Source organism: Botryllus schlosseri, chromosome 16 (genome assembly GCF_051294905.1).
Source record: "Botryllus schlosseri isolate E-star chromosome 16, Bs_hap1, whole genome shotgun sequence".
NCBI lineage: Eukaryota > Metazoa > Chordata > Ascidiacea > Stolidobranchia > Styelidae > Botryllus > Botryllus schlosseri.
Window position 1 is genome coordinate 22,270,863 of NC_137251.1, and position 8,560 is coordinate 22,279,422.

Consider the following 8,560-nt stretch of genomic DNA (forward strand, 5'->3'; position numbering starts at 1 on the left):
AACCCTAACCCTAACCCTAACCCTAACCCTAACCCTAACCCTAACCCTAACCCTAACCCTAACCCTAACCCTAACCCTAACCCTAACCCTAACCCTAACCCTAACCCTAACCCTAACCCTAACCCTAACCCTAACCCTAACCCTAACCCTAACCCTAACCCTAACCCTAACCCTAACCCTAACCCTAACCCGTCGCGTGCCCGGCGACGGGCGCGGCGGTGCGCCGGGAAGACGACCGAACTTGATCGTTTAGAGGAAGTAAAAGTCGTAACAAGGTTTCCGTAGGTGAACCTGCGGAAGGATCATTATCGTTGTTGGTGGGTGCGAGGCCCCGTTGCTTTTTGATCTGGCGCCGTGTCCGCGAGGACTCGGCGTCGCGGCGCCCTGCGCTTGGGCGCCGCTCGTCGTGAACGAGACCGTCGTGACAGAGAAGGGCGGGCGCTCGACGGCGGGCCGGGGATGGCCGTCGTCGGGGCCCGCCTTCGGAGAGGGACCGAGACCGAACGCCTCTAGGTCGGGTCCCTCGGCGGCGTCGGCCTCGAGCGAGCCGGCGCCGAAGGGGCTGCGAGACCCCGCGAAAAACCGTGGTGAGCGAAGCGATGCGGAGTTGTCCCAAGAGCAAAGAGAGTACGACTCTCGACGGTGGATCACTAGGCTCGCGAGTCGATGAAGGACGCAGCTAAGTGCGAGAAGTAATGTGAATTGCAGAACACATTGAACGTCGATATTCCGAACGCAAATTGCGGCGTCGGGCAAATCCCGGCGCCGCGTCTGCCTCAGGGTCGGCGTGACGCGATGCGCGAGGCGGCTTTGGTAGGAGCCGCCCGCGGCCGAGACAAGCCTGGGAGTTTGGGCGTCGGGCCGCGAGGCCCGTCGCTCCGAGGTAGACCGGCGCGCGCCCGCGTCGGGGCCGGACCCGGTCGCTCCGCGACTCGGCCGCCGTTGCGATCGCGCCTCCGGGCGCGGTACTGGCGGTCGTGGCGCGGCGCGGCTTTGGGCGGTGCGGCTCCCGGCGAGGCGCGCGGCGGTGACCGGCGGCCGACGAGGCGCCGGCAGAGGTACGACTTCGACCTGAGTTCAGGCGAGGCTACCCGCTGAATTTAAGCATATTATTAAGCGGTGGAAAAGAAACCAACGGGGATTCCCCGAGTAACGGCGAGTGAAGCGGGATCCGTCCAGCGTCGAACCCGCGCGTTCTCGAAGCGCGCCGGAATGTGACGTAAGGAAGAGCCCCTGCGACGGCCGGCGGGCGCCGAAGTCCTTCTGATCGAGGCCTCTCCCCCGCGAGGGTGTCAGGCCCGCGAGGGCGCGCGCCGCCGCCGCTAAGGCTCTTCCCGGAGTCGGGTTGTTTGAGAATGCAGCCTGAAGCGGGTGGTAAACTCCATCTAAGACTGAATACGGTCGCGAGACCGATAGCGAACAAGTACCGTGAGGGAAAGTTGAAAAGCACTTTGAAGAGAGAGTTCAAAAGTACGTGAAACCGTCGAGAGGTAAACGGGAGGGCCCGTCCGGGCCCGGGCGGCTTTCAGTCGGGCGCGGGGGCGCGCCGCGGCGACGGGCGGAGGCGCGAGCCACGTCCTCGTCGGGGCGCGCGTGACGCACCGGCGCACCAGCCGTCCGGGCGGGCCGCGACCGGCTCGCGGTCGGAGAGAAGCGCGCTCGGAAGGTGGCCGTCGCCCTCGCGGGCGGCGGTGTTACAGCCGGGCGCGCGGAACGCCGGCCGGGGGCCGAGGTGACGGCGCCGCGCGCGCCGCCTCTCCGGAGGCGGCGGGCGTTCGCGCGGCCGCGGCTGGCGTCGGGCGTCGGCGGTACCGTTCGCGGTGCCGGCGGCGGCCGCGTCGTCGGGGTCGGGCGTTCGCCTCGCGCACGGGGTCCGCGGTCGTGTCGGCCACCTTCCCGACCCGTCTTGAAACACGGACCAAGGAGTCTAACGCGAGCGCGAGTTGTCTGGCGGTACGAGACCCGAGAGCGAAAGGAAACTGAAGCGCGTCACGGACGCGCGAGGTCGGATCCGGCCCCCGTCGCGGGGCCGCGAGCACGACCGGCCGACCGCCGCCGCGCAGTCGGGGCGGCCGAGCGAGAGCGTTCCCGTTGGGACCCGAAAGATGGTGAACTATGCCTGGGAAGGTCGAAGCCAGAGGAAACTCTGGTGGAGGACCGTAGCGATTCTAACGTGCAAATTGATCGTCCTACCTGGGTATAGGGGCGAAAGACTAATCGAACCGTCTAGTAGCTGGTTCCTTCCGAAGTTTCCCTCAGGATAGCTGGCGCTTTTTCGCAGTTTTATCTGGTAAAGCGAATGATTAGAGGGCTCGGGGACGAAACGTCCTCGACCTATTCTCAAACTTTAAATTGGTAAGAGGCCCCGCTCGCTCGGCCTGGAGCGGGGCGCGCACGCGTGCGCGACGAGAATGCGAGTGCCCAGTGGGCCACTCTTGGTAAGCAGGACTGGCGATGCGGGATGAACCGAACGCCGGGTTAAGGCGCCCGACGCGTACGCTCATCAGAGCCCACAAAAGGTGTTGCGCGATACAGACAGCAGGACGGTGGCCACGGAAGTCGGAACCCGCTAAGGAGTGTGTAACAACTCACCTGCCGAATCGCGCAGCCCTGAAAATGGATGGCGCTGGAGCGTAGGGCCTATACCCGGCCGTCGACGCGGCGCGAGCCGCACCACGGCCCTAGGCGTCGACGAGTAGGAAGGGCGCGGCGGCGGGCGTCGAAGGGCGGAGCGCGAGCTCGCCTGGAGCAGCCGTCGGTGCAGATCTTGGTGGCAGTAGCAAATATTCAAACGAGAACTTTGAAGGTCGAAGTGGAGAAGGGTTCCATGTGAACAGCAGTTGAACGTGAGTCAGCCGACCCTAAGGCGCAAGCGAACGCAGTTTTCGATCGGGGGGCGTTGCTCGTCTTCGCCCCCGCCGAGGCCGAAAGGGAATCTGGTTAATATTCCCGAGCCCCGACGCGGAGATCGGCGCCGTCAGGCGCCCGACGCGGCGACGCAAACGAACTCGGAGACGCCGGCGTGAGTCCCGGGGAGAGTTATCTTTTCTTGGTAAGGAGCGGAGACCCTGGAATCGGTTCGCCCGGAGATAGGGTCGGAGGCTCCGTAAAGCGCCGCGTTTCTCGCGGCGTCCGGTGAACTCGCGTCGGCCCCTGAAAATCCGAGGGAGACGGTTTGATTCTCGCGCGGGGTCGTACCCATATCCGCAGCAGGTCTCCAAGGTGAACAGCCTCTGGCCGACGGAACAATGTAGGCAAGGGAAGTCGGCAAATCAGATCCGTAACTTCGGGAAAAGGATTGGCTCTGAGGGCCGGGTCGGTCGGGCCGCGACGCGAAGCGGGCGCCGGGCGGCGGCCGGACTGGGCGAGCCCCCCTCTCGGGGGGGGCGAGCCCGGACCTGCGCCGACGCCCTGCCCGCGGACCGCCGCGGCTGCGCGGGTCTCGCGACCCGCCTCGGCCGGCGTCGAACGGCCGACTTAGAACTGGTACGGACCCGGGGAATCCGACTGTTTAATTAAAACAAAGCGTAGCGACGGTCGCAACCCGGTGTTGACGCTACGTGATTTCTGCCCAGTGCTCTGAATGTCAAAGTGAAGAAATTCAACCAAGCGCGGGTAAACGGCGGGAGTAACTATGACTCTCTAGTGCTGTGATCCGCGGAGGCCGGCGTAAGTCGGTCTGGGGTTCCATGCTCGCTGCGAAGAGGTGGGCCCTCCTCAGCCGGACCGAACGCCTCTAGGTCCGGCGACGAACGAGACTAACTGTGGGGGGACGGACACCGAACGACTCTAGGTGGGATGTCCCCTCTGACTTTGACCGAACGACTCTAGGTCAAAGGCGAACGAGACCGACTGAGGGGGAGACTGACACCAAACGACTCTAGGTGGGATGTCCCCTCTGACTTTGACCGAACGACTCTAGGTCAAAGGCGATCGAGACCTACTGAGGGGGAGACTGACACCGAACGACTCTAGGTGGGATGTCCCCTCTGACTTTGACCGAACGACTCTAGGTCAAAGGCGACCGAGACCTACTGAGGAGGAGACTGACACCAAACGACTCTAGGTGGGATGTCCCCTCTGACTATGACCAAACGCCTCTAGGTCATAGGCCTGAAACCCCCCACCCACGGCGAGATACTCCGGCTGATGACTGGTTTACCGATGCGGAAGGTGGGGACGCCTCTAGCACTAGGATAGACCGAACGCCTTTAGGTCTGTCCTCTAACACCTGGTGTTAGGACCCGAAGGTAGGGCCTTTGGAAAGCCCCCCTTAGCAGCCTGCTGCTTAAATACGGATAGTTCCTCTGCCTAGTAGTCCTAACCATCGGCTTGGGTTCCGGCTGAAACACTGGTCCCCTGTTGCGGAAGGCAAGGCTCTACATGGAACACCCGTTAGCTGGGCGTTGGGTACCCACCCGATACCCTGGCAACCTCCCCTAACCTACCCGCCCCCAGGGGCCGGCCTGGTTCCGATGTGTCTCACCCACTGCGAAAGGTCCGCAAGGGGTGGGGACTCGGTCCCACGGTGCGGGCCCTTGGCGGAGGGTGGCTGTCCCCCCCCCCGCCTATTTGTCGATTGTCGCCTGGTGCTTACCGAATGTTCTCTTCTTTTACAGTACTCTAGCTAGTTGTATCTGTATCTGAGAGTTATTCACGACAAAGAAAGCGAGAAGTTCAGCAAAGAGGAAGTACAGCAAGAATCCAGAGAAGTTAGCAATGGCCGCCGAGACTCCAGGGAGCTGTACCCCAGGGGGTGGATCTCGGGCTGTATTCCCGTGCGGGACCTGTGACCGGTCATTCAGTTCGCCCCAAGGCAGAGGGCAACACCGTAAACGGAGCCACTCGGTGGCGTTTGCGGCTGAAGCGATTGCGAAGATCGCGAACAAAAGGCGGCAGTGGTGCCGTGAGGAGGAGCAACTTTTGGCGGGGGCGGAGTTGCACCTGAAGTCTTCTGGCAGGAAGATCGACTACAAAGTCTTCGAGAGGGTACTCAACTTCACCCGGAGCATCGAGGCCATCCGGTGTCATAGAAAGGACAAGAAGTACAGAGAACTTGTGCTGCGGCTAGAATCCGAGGCGGCCAATAGCTCGGAAGGAAGGCAAACTGCCCCTAGCCCAGCGGGGGTGGATGCGGCAAATGGATCCACCACCCCAGGGCCCCTTCAGCAAGGGCCCGCAGGTTCAGGACGGCACGGCGCGACCAATAGGCCGAGTCATCCTAGCCCCCTTGAGGAAGGGGCGACTGTGCGAGGGGTATTGGGAGCGGCAAATGGACCCGAGCACCCCGGGGTGAACAGTGCGACCGAGGGGCTTGATCACCTTGTTCCTGAGGGTAGCAGGAACCCAACATTCACGAGCTCCGGGGCGGCAAATGGCCCGGAGCCCGAAGACCCCGCGGCCGGGGCGGCAATGGTCTCGTTTAGACGGGCGATGGGGGACGGCGAACCCCAAAGCTTGTACAGGTCGGCCGAAGCTCGAGATATCTGGGAGGAACGTCTACGTGAGACCCTATCTTCTCTGGAGCCTCGGGATCCCTTGGACCCCTTGGACCCTGGCGAGGAAGGCATCCTAGATCAGTTGGTTGCTGAACGTCCTCAGGGGGCGGCTCTGGCAGGAGTACTTACGGCGCACGCGGGTGATTTAATGGAACGCCTTGGGATCAGCATGCCGTCTAGCACCTGGGCTAAAAGGAAGCCCCCGCGGGAGGGGTTCCGATCGGAGAGATCCCTACGGAGGGATAGATACGCTATCGTACAGAGGTCGTACGGTAAGTCCAGGAAGGCGTGTGCGAGTCTGGTCCTAGGGGGTAGTTGGCGGAGTTCGGGGGCCCTGGGGCAACCGTCTCGGTCAGAGATGATCGCCTTCTGGCGCAAAATAATGAGTGTTGAGGCTGGAGCGGATAATAGACGGACGACCCCGAAAGGGCCAATCGACTGGGATCTGTTATCCGGGGTGACAGCAGAGGAGGTGACCTATGCTTTGCGAACCTCTCGCCCTTCGGCACCAGGACCGGACGGGATGACACTCGGATGCGTCAAGAAGCTATCCGTCAACTACCTTGTGAAGTTATTCAACCTGTGGATCTTAAACCGTGCCCTGCCTCTGCCGCTTCGCTCAGCCCGAACCGTGTTGGTTCCGAAAGTCAATAACCCCAAGTCTCCCGGTGAATACCGGCCGATTACCATCGGTCCGGTGCTCGTCCGGGTGTTCCACAAGGTGTTGGCTAAACGTCTCAGCATGAGCTTTAAACTAAATCCCATGCAGCGGGCCTTTCTCCCTACTGACGGCTGCGCGGAGAATGTGACGCTGCTTGACGCGATGATCACTCAGGCCAAGGCCAAGGGGTCCAACCTGTGTGTCGTCTTCCTCGACCTGAGGAAGGCGTTCGATTCCGTCAAGCACGACAGCATTCGAAGGGCGGCCCGACGAATGGGAGTTCCTGAGCCCCTCGTGGAGTACATTAGTAGTTGCTATGAGGGGGCAACGACCGATTTGTACGGGGAGCGCGTTGTCGTCACGCGAGGTGTTCGGCAGGGCGACCCCCTATCGCCGGTGTTGTTCAACGCGGTGATCGACGAGGCCTTGTGTAGTCTGGAGCCTATTGGTCCGACCGTTGAGGGTCACTTGGTCAGTGCACTAGGGTTTGCTGATGACGTCGCGCTAGTGACTGAGACCGAGGTGGGCATGTGTGCGCAGTTGAAGCGATTCTTCGACGCCCTTGCCCCGACCGGTCTGGAAGCGAATGCGGCTAAATGCAGGTCCCTGCTTATCCGGGCGGACGGAAGGCGTAAGCGGAGTTGTGTAGGTGTGGCTGCTGCGTTGCGGATTTCTGGAGCGCCGGTCCCTTCGTTGGGTCCGGACGAGGGCTTCCGTTACCTGGGGCTGGAGGTGGGCGCGGGCGGCTGTCGGGCGCCCCTGGGGGATACTCTCCGCCGGGGTCTCCGGGAGCTGGCCGAGGCCCCCCTAAAGCCCCAACAGCGGCTGTACTTGTTACGCAACCATCTGATTCCCAAGCTGATCTACGGTGGCTCAATTGGAAGGCTCACGCACGGAATGTTGGAATCCTATGACATCGAAATACGGGGGTATGTGAGGAAATGGCTCCATCTTCCGAAGGACACGACGGTGGCCTTCATTCATGCCGACGTATCTGATGGTGGTCTCGGAGTGCCCTCCCTGGCGTCTCGCCTAGTCCTTTTGCAGAGAGCGCGCCTTACCCGAATGCAGGACTCCAGCGAACCTTTGGTGAGTGCGCTTGGACATGGTCGGTTCGTGTCGAGAGTGCTTGCGAGGCTTGGTCAGCCTAAGGTTCAAGGGATTGGAGTCGATGCCTTGGACGACGAGAAGTCGGAGTACGCCAGAGCACTCCACCGGTCAGTCGACGGTAGGGGCCTGGCGGAGGCTGACGAGGTTCCCGCGGTTCACCGATGGGTTACAGACGGCACGAAGTTGCTCACCGGTCGCGGGTTCATCGAAGCTGTCAAGATTCGAGGTAACTTGGTTAAATCCCGTGCGAGAGGCGCCAGGGGACGTGGTGACGTGGACCCAGGGTGCCCTGCCCTCGGGTGTAGGTCTCGTGGACGCTCGGAGACTCTATCTCATATAAGCCAGACCTGCCCCGAGAGCTATCACCTTCGGATAAAGCGTCACAACGCGGTCCTGAGGATTTTGACCGAGACGATCAAGAGATCCGGGTTTCGGACGGTTACGGAACCCCGCATCCGCCTGCCCAGCGGACTGCACATTCCTGACCTCATCTGTTGGAAAGAGAACGGCCGAGTAGCGTGGATAGTTGACGTCCAGGTTGTTTCGGACTTCGGCATCACTTCCCTGAGTGCCGCGCACCAGAGAAAGGTTGCCAAGTACGACAGGCCGGGTATCCTTCATTGGACCCGGGGGAGGACCGGAAGACCCTCGGTGCGGGTGACCTCAGCAACGCTGTCATGGCGGGGATGCTGGTCGGCCGACTCCGTGTGCGACTTGAAACGCCTCGGGATCACGAACAGGACGCTGGTCGTGACCGCGCTGCGCGCGCTTAGCGAGACCAATTGGATGGTCGTGAACCGGTTCCGTACGGGGAGACATTCCGGGTGAAGGCCTCCTTGGGTACGGGCAGGTAAGCATAGACGGAGATGAGGGTATCAGAAGTTTCTTCTCGGTATCGCGAGGTACCGGGCCTAGCACCGCTAGGGACGCATCAGCGCTGTGAGGGTGCTGGAGTATGACTGGTTATGGATGGTGGCAGGGCTATGACCGGCCCCGGGCACGAGCCCCAGGGGACCGGAACGGCGGTGTGACGAGGTGGGTGATCGGCATCGGCGTGTAGGGGCCCGCAAAGGTCACCATGCGCAACCTGAAACTCAAACATTAATAGAGCGTCGTCATGGTAGCCGCCCCTCATTGGGGTGGGGCACCCTTCGACCTCACATTTCTCCCTCGTTTACCAGAGCGAACCTCCTGTAGCCATGGTAGGCCGAGGTACCCGGCACGCAGAAGTTAGGGCCAGCAGAGCCCTCCTCGATGACGCGAGTCATCGGGAACCGAAGCCTGAAGTGGA

General features: G+C 62.0%; 1 non-coding gene and 1 pseudogene across 1 annotated transcript; both read left to right on the top strand.

Annotated features, from left to right (window-relative positions):
* Positions 1 to 631: 631 nt before the first annotated feature.
* Positions 632 to 785, top strand: LOC145459522 (5.8S ribosomal RNA). The gene has a single exon (XR_013921442.1). It is a non-coding gene; the product is annotated as a 5.8S ribosomal RNA (ribosomal RNA).
* A 305-nt stretch (positions 786 to 1,090) lies between these two features.
* Positions 1,091 to 3,239, top strand: LOC145459539 (large subunit ribosomal RNA; annotated as a pseudogene).
* Positions 3,240 to 8,560: the final 5,321 nt, after the last annotated feature.